General features: G+C 42.3%; 1 long non-coding RNA gene across 1 annotated transcript; it reads left to right on the top strand.

The window, feature by feature from the left end:
* Positions 1 to 2997: 2997 nt before the first annotated feature.
* Positions 2998 to 14861, top strand: LOC310724093. The gene is made up of 3 exons (XR_014532929.1): positions 2998 to 3337; positions 11537 to 11702; positions 14687 to 14861. It is a non-coding gene; the product is annotated as an uncharacterized lncRNA (long non-coding RNA).
* Positions 14862 to 16824: the final 1963 nt, after the last annotated feature.

Below are 16824 nucleotides of genomic sequence, written 5' to 3'. Positions count from 1 at the left end.
ATTGTATTATTATATCAATTATAGGTGTTATTATTATATTAATTATAGGTATTATTATTATTATATATTATTGTATTATTATATTAATTATATGTATTATTATTATTATTATTATTATTATTATTATTATTATTATTATTATTATTATATATTATTGTATTATTAGGAAGTCTTCACATTTAATTGTCCCCTATAATGGAGTAAGCTGTGAGATTCCAGTAGTAATAAACCTAAAGGGGACCCAAAAAATATAAAACTCCAGCGGTCCCATAAAATTTCTTTTTCAACCATAGCGCTGGTTCATGCAAATCAAATCACAGGTGTCAGTGGGTGGGGGACTGTGCCTGTTGGGGTCATGCGCATAACTCAACACAATCATGTGCGTATTATATTATAATTAGACATTTAGGATTTCATTGTTCGTTTAATTGTTACATACTAGGGGTACACAAAATTCACGGGTCGGTACGTATCTCGGTTTTTAGGTCACGGTTCGGTTCAATTTCGATACAGTTATAGGGGAAAGAAACACAAAATCGATTTATTATTATTATTATTATTATTATTATTATAATTAACGCAGCTTGTTGTTATTAACATTTGTGAACAGCAATGGTTTACATTTTGAAAACTATTTTTAATTAAATGCCTGCTTGGTTAAATAATATATTATGAAGATAAAATAGAATAAATATAATTAATGCAATACTTTTTTTATTATTAAATTGCTTAAATAATCAATTAAACTGGCACAAATTAAATTGATTAAATAAAATTAAATAAATGGAAACATTTTACAGTTTACATTTGTTAAACCACAATCGGGTAATACATATGTGTATGTAAGTGTGTGTGTGTGTGTGTGTGTGTGTGTGTGTGTGTGTGTGTGTGTGTGTGTGTGTGTGTGTGTGTGTGTGTGTGTGTGTTAGCATACTTTAACAAATGCCTTCATTTCTTCCATCTTTTATTCATTCACTCCCTCGATATGTGGAATTGTCAGGATTATCTTCTTTTAAAAGAAATTCTTAAAGCTTGACATAAAGGCTTAGCATAAAGCGCTAGCATTAGCCACTTGTCACTTCCTGGTTTGGAGTTTTCATGCATGTACAAATATAATCAATTTTCCAGTACAGAGTGAGTAGCCATAATGACACTGTGCTAACTGTAGCTTCTTTTTTTTTATAGCCCTGACATTGTTTGTATGTTTGTATGTTTAATAATTTAAAAAAAGTTAAAAAAAATAGAGACAGAGACTAAACAAACTTGCGGTCCGCTACTTAATACGTTTATTGGGGTACTCACTATGTTCCTGCACATAAAAAGGATTGCATTAATGCCCTGTACCGAACATCAGTACAAATTCAGTACAGTTACACCTCTATTACATACTGTATGATAATAAAAATGTAACTCAACTCACCATAATATAAAATCAGTGCAATTAATTCAATTCGAAATATAAACAAGAAATTGGCCTAGATGGAAATAGTCATATTTCAAAATAGGTGAAATAAAATGGAAATGAAATAACCGTTTAAACATGTATTCTTTATGTGCAAATGATCCATAGTTCAGTACCGGCCAGCAGCCTCACACCATTATACTACCTCCACCAGCCTGGACTCGACACAAGGCAGAATTGTCGAGAAATAATTTTAATCAGCCTTATCTAGCGGATGTTATAATCAAACTAACATTAGAATTTATTAGATACAATAGAAGTAGTTTTGATAACACCTATTTAACTATATGTTAATCAAGTCTTTATTTACACCAAGTATAAAATAGTAATAATAAGATATTTACATGTGTGAGTAGGATAGATTCTCTGACTGAATGTTATAAGTGTGTGGAATAGATAAAGAAGGACAGAAAACGACCTTGAGGGAGTTTTAAGCATTTTTATTGGGATAGCAAGGCGGTTGGGCTGCTGCAGCTGCAGGAGACATGAAGGAGTAGCTTGGCCCAAGGCCGGGTGAAGGCACAGGAGCACGTTGGTTTGGCGCAGGAGATGTAGGGGAATAATCATTGGGAGACCAGTGTGAGGGATAGGGAGAAAACGGTGGGGGACAGGAGCCTTCACTGCAGTTGTCATCATAAGCTCGATAGCGGGTAGCAGAGAGATCAGGAGAGGTCTGTGTGCCCATGTCGCGCGTAGCAGTGCTCTGCACTATGCGAGGAGGCAGATAGGGATTCGCTGGAACAGTTAGGCCAGAGAGTTGTTCAAGGAAATGAGCAAGCTCAGCAGCAAGTGAGGAGAGCTGGAACTGGCGGTATTGTCTGCGAAGAAGACCCATTGGAGATATTCCAGAACGTTTGCGTGGCGGAGCTGAGCAAAAGAGACCAACAGAGATAAGATGTTAGACAGGGTAGCATCACGGTGACTGCTCGGTGTAGGCAAAGGATAACACACATTCAAGAGAAAATTCTATATACTATGCAACAATCGGTTCAGAATGCACAATTAAAATATAACCTGGGCACTTGCAGCTATCAAATAAAACAATATAATCAAGCACATGTATACAGACAATCTAATACACTGAGATAACTCAATTCAATAAATGTAGAATAGCAAACAGCATTATAAAAAGAGTAAAGCATAACACTTACCCATTGCAGGTGCAGGAAGACAAAATAGGCCGCAAAAATGGTGTTCACACTTGGAGGACTGAAAACAGCATATGGTTGGATCTAGAAAAATAAGGGCTTTATACTCACTTATTTTTTTATATAAAATCAAGGAAAAGGCCGAATATAAGGGGAATTGGGAAAAAACAGGAACTCCAAATATGGTGTTGTTTGGAGGAATAAGCACCAAGGTCAAAGATAAGGGGAATTGAAAAAAGAGGGCAAGATCGGAAAATAAGGGGAATTACTCAAGGTGAAGAAATTAGAAAAAATAGAAAGATACGGTGGTTACAGAGTATAAATACAAGCGTGAAACAGACAGTACTTGTACTTCCTCACTTTGGCGTGCTCTATCATTTTGATGTGCTGTTCATTTTGATGTGAGGTACCCATCTTCTATTGAGCTCATTGGAACGTGTATGGAATAAAGAAGTTTGCTTTTACTCATCTGAGACTGAGGATCCTTCATTGGCAGTTTGTGTCTATTATATTTAAGTTTTTCTAGAGTTGGCTGAGCATTATTGGGAATCTTCTGAACAAAAGAATCCACCCTCGATGTGTCGCCTCAGAGACGGGCTCTGAGTTCCGACATATTTAATGGCGCCCAACGTGGGGCCCTGAAGGTCAGCGTAAAGGTCGAAAACCTGAACAGGGGACCGAACATTCTGTGGGCTGCAGCCGCTGACAACAAGATTCAGAGAAAAAGGTAAGCAGACACCTGTTATACTCAAAGTCTGTGATTAGTAACTGTATGCCCATAGGGTTGTCGGCCCCGGGGAGGGTATAGACTGCTGGCCTAGGGTCCAAGAACTATTGGGTGGAAAAAAAATTTAGTGTTGGATGAGAAAAAGCAAACATGAAATAAAGTTGAAAAGGTGGAGAGTCACTGCGTATAAGAGGCGCAGGGTGGGACCCACATGAAATAAAGTTGAAAAGGTGGAGAGTCACTGCGTATAAGAGGCGCAGGGTGGGACCCACGTAGAACTACGGCTAATTATTTGTACCTTAGTCTGTTAGACTTTCCATATGGTCTAATAGGTTGCAGACTATCAAGACCGAAATCGCGTAGACCCAAAGGTGAAGCCTTGGTGATTCGGGTTCAAGTCCCGGTGTGAGAAGATAACACTTCTCATATGGTCTAAAAACAGGATAAGATACCATAGGTCTTTATTAGGGGATCCAGATTCGCAAACTGGTGTGGAAAGGGTACATTTAAAAGGTTGTGAGTTGTCAGTATAAGAGTAAAAAGGCTTGGAGAGTCACCGTAATGAGTACGGGGTGGGACCCGAGGATATGAAGTGATGGCCATGGGTACATGTACGTTGTGTTAACTGCAGTGTGTAAATATTTTGTTGTCATAGTATTTGTGAAGAGTGTGTTTGTGAAAGCCGGATTGAAGAGTGTATTTCTATGAATGCTTGTGTGCTGTCTGTAGATAAAATTGTGATTATACTTGTATCATTGTCATATCTGTATTATTAATAAAATAGTATGGTATACACACGCACACATTAGAAGTACAGGAGAGCTGCGCGTGGACGAGAGAAGGAGCACAAAAGGAGGGGGCGCGGGCACGCGCATACAGACACGGAGCGCACGAGGGAGGGTGCGCATGCGCATAGGCGCACGGAGCATAGTACACACACACACAAACACACGCAGCGCGATTGAATAAAGAATAAATAAATAAATAAATAAACAAGTAAATAAAATAAAGGGAATATAGCAAAATAAATGCGTGAACTTGATGGACATAGAGATAGAAACGAACGGACTTAGAACCCATTTTGGGGACGAAAGGACATACAAAGATAGAAACGGTATAGAGAGGAGACAGACAGAGAAGCAGATACAAGACAAATTGTGGGCTATTACACGTTTACATGGTATAGAGGTATTACACCAGATATTTCCAGAGGAAAACTGGTATGAAAAAATAAGAAGCATCTGGAAACCCCAACTGTTAAGCCCAGTATTGCGCACCCTAGTGGAAGCCCCTACACCTAGTAAAGCAGTGATACACCTGTTTGATTTCATAGCAGACCCAAACAGTGAAGACGAAGAACCATTGATAGAATTAAATGCAGAAGTACCTGAACAGTCTAATTATTGCTCGGGACTGACAGCAACTGTTGTAGTAGAGCCTAAAGAGGTAGTGTGGGAAAGAGGTGCAGCCACCTCAATTCTAGTTGATAAAATCAACTCGTTAAGTGGACAAAGCCGAAAAAATCCAACACGACCTTGTAAAACAGTGAGACGAATAAACGTCTATCTAAAGTGGTCTGCTCAAAATAGAAACCCAGGCCACCGTAGAGAAGCACACAGAGCGAGACAAGGGTGCATCATGAGTACGGAGGAATCTCCAATCACGCCTGTGGATGTGATAATTATAAGGCATAAAGGGGCTGAAAAGGAGATCAAAAAATACATGAAAAAATGGAAAGACCTGACAACTGGGGATTTGCAATGGCCAGAAGAGGGAACATTTAATAAAGAAAAGTGTGATGTAATGAAGACCAGAATAAGAAATTGGGGAGAAATAAAGAAAGAAAAGAAGGAAAAGACAAAACGGAAATTAGACATCATTGAGTGGTTTGAGCATGAGGGGGAAATGCTAAAAGTACACAAGGAAAAGACAGAGAAAGGAACAGGAAGTAAAGAGGGAAAAGGGTCAGAAAAGGCCTCAGCCCCACCATTGGAGGAGTTTGAGGAACAGAAAAAACCACCTCCATATGCTGAAGCAAAGAAGCATGAGGTGATTAGCTTCTACCCAGTACTAAAGAAAGAGTATCATGACATACAACTAGACATAACAGGAGGACGGATTAAAGGGAGGATGGAACTTCCAGCTCCAGACAACAAGATAAACAAGGAAAGAGCAAGACAAACAAATAGAGTGTTATTTCAGACTCCTGATGAAGAGGAGGGGAATGATGAAGAAAACGGCAACGAAGGGAGATATGACTATGAACACGATTATGATCTAGATATTCCACCTGAAGAATGGGAGAGAGAGCGAGAGGAATTGGAACCGCCTGAGAATGACCAGAATCAAAGACATTGCCAGAAAAAGCAGCCACTAAGACATACAAGGGGTGAAAGCACCCCTAAAGTACAAGAAAGACTAAGCAAAGCCACCTCTCTTTCAGACCTCAGAAACAAAAAAGAAAGCAAAGAAGATTCAAACTCAGGAGAAGAATGCAAGGAAGAAGAAGAGTTTATTATTCTGAACCCAGAAAGAGGGGAAAAAGTGCATGTTCACGGAATATTGGAAATGACGCCAAGAATGCCACAGAAAAGTGATCCACTGCACACAGAGGTAAAAACTCTGCAGGAAGAAATGACATTTCATGAAAAAGAAAATGCAGCAAACAGACAAGAACTGGCAGACACCCAAAAGAGGATGGAAAAAATGGAAGAAATCCTAAAAGACACTCAAAGGGAAATGAGCCAGACAAAGGAGATTATAACGAAAGTGACAGGTGAAAATCATCAATTAAAGGTGAAGCTATACCAACACGAAAATGCCCAATTCGAGGCAGAAATACAGAGAGCAGAACAGAAAAGCTCAGAAAGAATGGACCAGTGCCAACAATATATTGATGAGCTACAACTTCAACTGTCAATGAATCAGCCAAAAACCAACGTCAAGGCCGGAAGAAAGGAAAGTCAGAAGAAAACAAGAGAAACAACAACGAACTTTCCACAAGAACACAGAATGACAAGGTCACAAGTACAAAGAAAGAATCATGATGATGAAGAGGAAAGCATGGAAGAAGAAGAAAGGATAAGTACTAAATACCGAAAATCCTTGCAGATGCCAGTCATTATAAAAGGCACAGACTCAGTATACACACCATGGTCATTTATGGATCTTACAGGACTAATAAGCAGACTGCCTAACATATGTGAAGGAGCACAAAGATGGATAACACGCTTTGAAGAACAGACTATGGGACAAATGCTGGCTATGGGAGATATCAAGGCAATTTTGACACAGTCATTGGGAAAAGCTAAAATGATAGAAATATTGGATCAGGCACACCTAGGAGAAGTGGGGAAGGATCAAAAGTATGATCGTTGGACATTTGGAGTGAAAAGAAATGACGTATGGAATGCACTTCGCTCCGCATACCCAACTCAATCTGATTTAACCAAGGTAGAAAACCTAAAAATGGACGAAAAAGAGGGGGCTGTTGCCTTTATTCTTAAATTACAGAAAGCATGGGCCGAAGAGATGGGGTCAGCATGGGATGAGACAACGGCTAACATCATATTGTTCAAAATAATGTTAAAAAGGGCACTTCCAAGTGAAGTACAAGAAACACTTGAGTCAGTTGTGGGACTTAATGCCTTGCCCTGGGCAGCTTTCCAGGCAAATGTCACACATGCTGTGGAAATGTATAGGAAAAAGAAAGAAGCAAATAAACAGGCAGCAGAAGATTTAATAACATTGCTGCACAAAGCACAGCTTGGAGAGATAACTCGGAGCAAACAAGAAAATCAAGAAAAACGCAAAGAAGAGAAAAGTTCAGCTAAACAAGCAGCAGTCATGATGGTACCAACGAATACACAGAAGGATTCAGCTGGTCAAAACATACCAGATCAGGGAAATCAGCAACTAATGCCCGTGGGACAACCAATGATGGCCTATCCAACATATCAACAATATCCACCACAAAACAGAGGGTGGGGGCAAGGAAGAGGCAGAGGAAGAGGAGGAATGTTTCAACCAAGACCAAGGAATTATCAACCACCGAGAGGAGGAAGATGCTGGAACTGCCAAGATCCCAACCACATGATGAGAGATTGCCCATATCCAATAAGACAACAGCAAGGTAACCAACAACAAAATCAAAGTTGGCAAGACCCCGGAAATTGGGCAGGACCATGGATGGGCCAGAGTCAGCAGAATCAACAGACTCAAGCAAACTTTAGAGGCGGCCCTCCGGGGCCACCTCAAGGTAACATGTGAAGATGCCCAGAGAAGCCAGAGGGGGAGCTGGTACAGTGCCCCACCTCACTGTACCCTGCACAAGAACCAACCATAATGGTGGATGTAAGTAACCAGCTCCAAGCATCGTTTTTGATTGACACAGGAGCAACATTCACAAGCATTGGAAAAGAAGGCTCTAAGCTCCCCCTCTCACGCAAAGCAGTAAAGACAGTAGGCTTCTCGGGTAAAACTCAAACTTTGCATTTTACAGAGCCACAAGACATAACAGTAGAAGGAATCACAATACAAGCACCATTGTTGTATTCCCCTGATACCCCAGCAAATCTATTAGGCAGAGATGTATTATGCAAGCTAGGAGCAAAAATCTTCTGTGGACCTACAGGAGTGTGGGTCGAACTTCCCGAATGCCTAGCTCAACAGTATGTGATGGTGGAAAGAAAAATAGAACAACAGACACTGGATAAAGTCTATTGGCTGGAGCTCGATGTGACATCCTCAGAAATTTACAAGCTGTATGACCACTGGAAAACATGGTTCACGAACATGCGTCCAGAATGTGTGGAAACCAGGAAACCATGGCATTGCACAATGAGGTATGATGAGGGGGGACAAGATGAAGAATACGAGACTTTGTGGGAAGAACATGTAGAAGGAAACCAGTATAGTCTCAAAGCAGAAAACGTGATCATTGGTCCCCAAGGAATAGCTGCAACAGTACAGCTACCAGACCACATTGCACAGTGGTATTCAGTCGAGAACTCTGTTCCACATGTCTCCCTAATGATCAGGCAAAATTTTAAATCAAAAGACTTAGGGCCAATGGTCAGAGAAGCAAGTCAGAAAACTGAATGGATACCAATAGGAGAAAATATGAGCGTGTCATTGGACAGGAAATATCTCAAAATAAAACTAACAGCTGAAGACAGTGTGGTAGCTCACACCGTTTTGATCAACAGACAGGTGCAGGTGAGAACGCAAGTAGGACAAATTGGACAATGGCAGCAGAAGGTAGAACAGACTGGACTAGAAAGAGAACAGGTACTGAAACAGATTCCGGAAAAGTTATGGACTAAACATCAGACAGATGTAGGGTTAGTTAAGTCATCAGGGTTGGCGAAAATTCAATTAAAACCCAGTGTGCAGTTACCTTACCAGAAACAGTACCCATTGTCGCAACAAGCGATAGAGGGGATAAGACCAACCATCGAGGGATTAGTTGAAGCAGGAGTCTTAATTCCAACAAACAGCCCTTGCAACACACCCATTTTTCCGGTCAGAAAACCTAATTCAGACAAATGGAGATTGGTCCATGATTTAAGACCAGTAAATCGTGTGGTGGTAGCAGAAAATCCTGTAGTACCGGATCCACACACTTTGTTAACAAACATCCCCGAGGGGACTAAATGGTACACTGTGATTGATTTATGCTCAGCATTTTTTAGTGTACCCTTGCACCCTGAGTCTCAGTTCCTGTTTGCATTTACATATGGGGGAAAACAATACACCTACACGCGTCTGCCACAAGGGTATTGTGAAAGTCCGTCAATTTTTAACCAGGTGTTAGCACGAGATCTGGCAGATCTAGACATTCAAAGCAGTTTACTCCAATATGTGGACGACCTACTAATTTGTAGTCAAACTAAAGAACAGTGCATGAAGGACTCGTTAAAGGTCCTGGAAACCCTAGCTCATAATGGACACAAGGTCAGTAAGGAAAAATTGCAATTCTGCCAACAAAAGGTAGAATATTTGGGTAGAGTGCTCGAAGGCACTACACGCAAAATCTCACCCTCACATGTAGAAACAATTCAGAAAACACCACAACCTCAAACAGTACAACAGATGTTGTCATTCTTGGGTTTAGCTGGTTTTAGTAGACCGTGGATTTGTGATTTTGCATTAAAAACACAACCTCTCAGAGACATGATGAAAGCAGCTGATCAGACAAAATCTAGCGCACGACTGGTCTGGACAGAAGAAGGCAAAAAGGCCTTTGAAATAATCAAAAGTGATCTAAAATCTGCCCCAGCACTAGCCTGTCCAGACTACACAAAACCATTTCACCTCTATGTCTCAGAAAGGCGAGGTTTTGCGTCAGCCATTTTAGCACAACAGCAACAGAGTATGGGGAAGAAGCCAATTGCATACTATAGCACAGCTCTTGACAATGTGGAAAAAGGCATGCCACCCTGTTACAGAGGATTGGCAGCCGCAGCGTTTGCCTATCAGAAAGCATCAACAATCACGATGGGTCATCCAGTGACCCTGTACACTTCTCATGCATTACATGCTCTGCTGACAAGTCAAAAGTTTGTAATCACAAATGCACGAAGAACAGGGTATGACGTAATTCTGTCTGCACCGGAACTGACAATTGAGAGATGCCTCACAAATAATCCAGCTGATCGAGTAGTCTTGACAGATGAGGGAATTCCCCATGAATGCACTACAGAGGCAGAGAAATTTCTAAAAGCCAGACATGACCTAGAGAACCAACCATTGCAAGATGCCCAAATTGTCATGTTTGTGGATGGTTCATGCTATCGCTCAAATGATGGCAATAAAGCAGGATATGCCGTGGTCATGCACAATGAGGAAGATGACTCGTTTCGAGTACTAGCTAGTGTAAGTGTGCCACAACCTTGCTCTGCCCAATTGGCAGAAATAAAAGCTTTAGCAGCAGCATGTAGACTAGGAGCAGGGGGAAAGTGTACTATTTACACTGATTCAGCCTATGCACATGGGGTATGTCACACATTTGGACCCATCTGGGAACAAAGAGGTTTCCAGAGAGCTGATGGATCATCCATTTTGCATGGTCCCGCAATTTCTGATTTGCTCAAAGCAATGATGCTTCCAAAAGCATTAGCCATCGTGAAATGTAAAGCCCACAAATCTGATGGGGAGCTAATTAGTAGAGGTAATGCAGCAGCAGATGAGGCAGCTAAAAAAGCAGCGGTAGGCGAAGACTGTGTGAAAGTGATGATGCAGGAAGGAGAGCATGAGGAAGTAAGAGGGCAGGTAACAGAAGAAGATCTTGGAGAATATCAGGATTTAGCAAGTGGGGAAGAGAAAGAAAAGTGGAAGAAACGGGGTGCAGTACAAGACCCCAACACAGGGTTATGGAGAGGTGTTGATGGAGTGTGGGTGGCACCGCTAGCTCTTCTACCGAGGCTCATTGCTGAATCACATGGGGTAGATCACTGTAATCGTAGGGAGACAATAGACACAATCCGAAGGAATTGGTGGTCGCCATATCTGGCCAGTATGGTGGACAAATTCCTGAGGTCCTGTGAGCTATGTGCAGCACGTAATGTCAGAAAACATTTCACAGCACCAATCAGTCACATTCCTGAACCAAGGGGACCGTTTCGACATTTGATGATGGACTTTGTGGACATGGCAGACAGGAAGGAAGGGAAAAGATATATCTTGGTAGTAATAGATCGTTTTAGTAGATGGGTAGAAGCAACAGCTACTGCCAAGAATGACGCAAAGACTGTGGCTAAGTTTCTGATCAGGGAAGTAATTCCAAGGTTCGGGATACCTGATAAGTTGAGCTCTGACAATGGACCACATTTTGTGAATAATGTGATCAAGGCATTTTCAGAAGCTTTGTGTATCAAGCAAAGAATGGGGTGTGTTTACCATCCACAATCACAGGGAATGGTTGAACGAGCAAATGGGGTGTTGAAGGAGAAAATAGCAAAAATTTGTGCTAGCACAGATTTGAATTGGGTGCAGGCTCTTCCACTGGCATTGATGAAAATGCGCTCTCAAACAAATCGCACTACACACCTGACACCACATGAGCTGCTGACTGGAAGACCCATGCCAGTCGCTTTTACACAAGGACCTTACACAGGCTCCTCACTTGACCAACTTGAAGCAGACATGTCTAGTTATTGCAAACATCTGACGCAAATACACAGAACTTTATATTCACAGGTCTGTGAAGCCACACACGGAGCACATGTTGATGAGCCACTGCAGCAGGTGCAACCAGGTGATTACGTGTACATCAAAGTGTTCAAAAGAAAACACTGGAGTGAGCCACGACGTGAAGGCCCATTCAAGGTGGTATTAGCGACTCCTACCGCAGTCAAGGTCGAAGGTAAGGAACACTGGTATCACCTTAACCATTGTTGCAGAGCTGCAGTGAAAGGACCAAAGTGGAGGAAATCTCAGGCTGAGTTGGCACACTGTGCCCACTCTGACGACTCAGAAAGCGACGACGACAGCGCTGGCCCAGCTCAAGACAGAGGGCCAGCATACAGAACACGTGCCAAAACCAAACAGCCACGACCAGTTGAAGGGGAACCGAAGGCAGGGTGCTCATATCAGGTTGATTCACAACCACAGCACGAGACAATAGATTCTGACAAACTGGAAGAGACTGTTTATAGACTACTAGACAGTGACGAAAACACTCTCATTCCACCTGAACAGTTTGGCACCCTTAATCTGCAAGATCTAGTAGACCTAGATATCAATCTACCTGTGGAACCATGATGGAGAGTTCCCCAAAACCCAAACAGACTCACCCCACCAAAAGAGACTGGGCGGTACTTGTCATGGCTTTAGTTGTATGGTTCATTTGCACTTACATTTCCCTTACCCGATATCTACATCATCCAGCAGATGTATCAGTCCCTTTGTCTAACATTTCTCTAAATAACTGCTCTCAGCCCGCAGCATGCCCAGAAAGTCGCAACATGTCCACACACAGATACAAGAGATCTAAACCTCTATGGTCCCTAGATCACCACGCTAAGACCAGTCTCACTTCAGCAGAAACTGCTAGAGTTTCTGTATATTTGGCAAGAAACGTGCTTGCAGACCAATTCCGGTGTGCACTGGGTGTTTTGAATAACACCAAGGTCCTACCATTCTTTCCTGCAACTGCACAACATATATTTGTAACATACACTATATCCCTAGCTCATCCTCGTAACTCAACAGAAACAACAGACACTCCCAAATACGAGATGAGACTTGAGGCTCGAATGACCGACACAGATAAAGGAACAGTCATTATAGTGGTCACAGGAGTACCTCTCAGACTTGTCTCTCGTATGGCAGGCTCCCGCAGTTGTGCTGCTATCACGCTTTTATGGTTCTACGGTTTTCCCCAAGTAGGTCTCCCACATGGCACGTTCGAAAGAACTTCAGTAGAGTCTCTAGTGTATGGGACTGATCTATATAAGATTTTTGTATATGTCCCTAACTGGCAAGAAGGGATGAACCTACCTAGAATACAACTCAGTTTTAGATACAAGAACCCCCTCTATCCCTCTAATTCAAAAGCCCCAACTTGTGTTAGATGCACTGAAAGGATCAACGTAACATCAGTAAAGCAATATGCAGAAACTACAAATATTCAGCCAAACCTTAACCTGTACAGACAATGGCTGGAAGAGTCAGGACGTGCAGCAGTGCCTAACTCTACATGTATTGTATGCGACAGAAGATCTCGTCGCCCACCTCGTGTTATGCCAACAGTAGGGTTAGAGGCATGCGACAAAGAACCCTATGATACCACTCATCTCTGTCCAGCAATATGTTTATTGGGTTCAGCCGCTGAAAATTATGGAGCCACATGGATGCGCTCCCGTAGTGCTTCTTGCGAATATCAGCCCCTAGCCACACTCAGTAATGATGACTTGCGGGTGATTGTGCACCCAGAACAAACTTTCCCATTGTGCCTTCGCGCAAAAGGAGTAATTACTGTAGGTTCATTACCTGACAAGGCATGTGTACAACAGATTGACGCAACGTTCCACATACTTAACTTAAGACAGTCTTGTAATTCCTCCACACAACAATGTGACATTAATGCACGTAGACAGTTTCATGTCCCGAACTTGAGGATGGGCACACTGCCCTTAGCGGACATATTTTGGTTCTGCGGAGGAAGTGAAGTGCTGCAGGTTCTACCTAGCCTATGGCATGGTCTTTGCGCTCCAGTAGTTCTAGAAGGACGTCTCATTGTTATGGCGGTAAATGAGACCCGCTTAAATGACCTATTTAGGTCAAGACGACGTCGGGATGCTCCTCAGGGTAACATTGCACAGACCATTTTATCTAGTATCGTGAACGACTATAGGGATAAATATCTCACGATCACTAATAAATCTAGGTTACCCTCATGGGGCCCGGATCCTGACATCTATATAAGTTGGAAGGGCACACCAGTAGGTGTTCCAGCTGAATTTGCCGCTCTAGACAAGGGTGCCTCCAAGGCATTGACAATGTTTCTCCCTTGGATCCAGATAGATCGCAATATGGCCTGGATAAATTATATTTGGTACAACCAACAACGTTTTATCAATCACACAATTGAAGCCTTGAAACTAATATCGGAACAACTTCATGCCACTACACTAATGGCTGTGCAGAATAGGTTCGCGATTGACAAACTGCTTGGCCCAGACCAAGGTGTATGCCATCTTATTGGGGAGGACTGTTGCGCGGTTATTCCTCTCCACACTGGCTCTGCAGGTCCGCTACACGCTCTACTGGACCGTATGGTGAAAGCTCGTGATGAGATGGTCTCCAATAATGCGAAGGAATCTGCTCTGTCCAGCTGGCTAAGTTGGCTTTTTTCTTCGAGCTGGTTGGCGGGACTGGTGCGCATTGGAACTACACTTGCCATTATTCTTGCAGCCGTGGCATGTTTTGTTTGCTGTGGAATTCCTTGTCTTCGTGCTCTTATCAGCAAGACTGTGCACTCACTGTTCGGACAATATGTACAGTTCCCAATGTCTGCTGTCACAAAGCAGGAATTTCCTGTAGATCACATCTATGCTGCCATGGACCATGATGTTTATGTGGACATGAATGCAAGGCTTTTTGCCTTGTGCGAAGGACACAAATAACTTTCCCCAGACATATCCTTTTTACTATGTATATATATATATATATATCTAACTAACCATCTATTTATCCGTGTTTGATTACTGCTCTCGATAATATTGACATGCTCACTGAGTCTTCCTTCTATATTTCCACTTTTAGGAAAACTGCTTCGGATGCTTGCTGTCTTAATTCTGTTGTATGAACCATGTTGTTGTTGTGAGTTCTCCATGTTGTGTGCAGGAACATGGCCGCTGGTGAACCCAGGTGGCTACAGCCGAATCTGCGGCTGTTTCCTGGCGTGTGCGCATTCACTGACACGTGTTATGAGGGATATCGCTTCGCCTTCGACACATTCAGGGGTCCCTGTGAAGCGTGTGATGCCCTCGCCTTTGACCGTCAGACACATTGCTTGTGGTGCCAGGACTGTGACGACTGTCCATTAGGAGACCGGTGCTATGATGGACCCCGTGATTGGTTCGGTTTTCCTCCACAAAGAGAAGAGTTTGTTTGGGAAACAGATGAGGACCAGCGTAGACCAGTGACCGCCATTATACGCCACGCTAACATGTTTTCTCCGGAGGGAATGTGGTTAGACTCCATTCAGAACTCTGTTTATGATCTTCCTGGTGGACTCCAGCTGGTCACTCGTGTATTCACTATGCGTCGTGCTATCTCCCTGGCCGAATCATTTGGAGCTCTTTCCTTCTCAACAAGAGCTCGTAACACCCATAGTTTCCTGCTCACGACCTTCGTCATGCAACGCACTACTGTGACATTCTACACCCTTACCTTAGGAGGCTATGTTCTGTGGACAACGGAACCAGCCAAACATCGGACCTGGCACTGTCGCCCTATCCTGGTTCGCAGACGCCGCATGCGTGCTATAGACTCAGAAATAATCTCCATGCAGGGAAGACGTTCCCGCTTAAAATGGTACTACGCTGTGTGGTTCGCGATACAGACTGGTCGCCGTATAACTGCTCCCTTACCACATTGGATAAAGCGGTTGTCACCTGTCCCATAGCTCTTCCACATTTATGCGGACTATATTGTTTCATTTTCATTTTAGTTCTATTTCACATGTCTCATATTTAAAGCTGCATGTACAATCACGACTGAGGATGACCTTGGTGATGATTCTTCCACTGTCGCGCCACTGGCGGGCAGAGTGGGAATTTTCCCTGACACTTGACTGTCTACAGGGTTTTTCGCCCACTCCTAGTTCATCACTGTTGTGATTAGGCACGAGGGTGGGAGTAATGTCGATTTATTGTTTATTATTTTGTTGATTATTTTGTTTGTTTATTTATCTTTCCTGTCTTTGCGTCAATATTTTGTTGTTTGTTCATTTATCGTAATGTCGATTTATTGTTTATTATTTTGTTGATTATTTTGTTTGTTTATTTATCTTTCCTGTCTTTGCGTCAATATTTTGTTGTTTGTTCATTTATCTTTGTTTATTATTTTGTTGATTATTTTGTTTGTTTTCCTGTCTTTGCGTTTGCGATCGCTTATCTTTGTTTATTATTTTCCTTTGCGTTTATTTACGTTTAGTACCTGGTAAAGTACTAGTAACCTCTTCCAGGGCTCCAACAAGACCCCCTGCGATACGTAAAGTATCTGGGTCAGAAGAAAACAACATGTGCCAAAGAACACAAAAGACTTTTTACGTTGGTTTTACTATTGCATTACATGATATGTATGATTGGTAAGGTTATCACGGAAGTAAGCGGAATGTGAGACTATGAAGTCTCAGAGGGGGGAGTAATGTCGAGAAATAATTTTAATCAGCCTTATCTAGCGGATGTTATAATCAAACTAACATTAGAATTTATTAGATACAATAGAAGTAGTTTTGATAACACCTATTTAACTATATGTTAATCAAGTCTTTATTTACACCAAGTATAAAATAGTAATAATAAGATATTTACATGTGTGAGTAGGATAGATTCTCTGACTGAATGTTATAAGTGTGTGGAATAGATAAAGAAGGACAGAAAACGACCTTGAGGGAGTTTTAAGCATTTTTATTGGGATAGCAAGGCGGTTGGGCTGCTGCAGCTGCAGGAGACATGAAGGAGTAGCTTGGCCCAAGGCCGGGTGAAGGCACAGGAGCACGTTGGTTTGGCGCAGGAGATGTAGGGGAATAATCATTGGGAGACCAGTGTGAGGGATAGGGAGAAAACGGTGGGGGACAGGAGCCTTCACTGCAGTTGTCATCATAAGCTCGATAGCGGGTAGCAGAGAGATCAGGAGAGGTCTGTGTGCCCATGTCGCGCGTAGCAGTGCTCTGCACTATGCGAGGAGGCAGATAGGGATTCGCTGGAACAGTTAGGCCAGAGAGTTGTTCAAGGAAATGAGCAAGCTCAGCAGCA

This window comes from Silurus aristotelis (genome assembly GCF_946808225.1).
Source record: "Silurus aristotelis genome assembly, chromosome: 3".
NCBI lineage: Eukaryota > Metazoa > Chordata > Actinopteri > Siluriformes > Siluridae > Silurus > Silurus aristotelis.
Note: the sequence above shows the minus strand (reverse complement) of the source record. Positions and strands in the feature narration are given on the sequence as shown.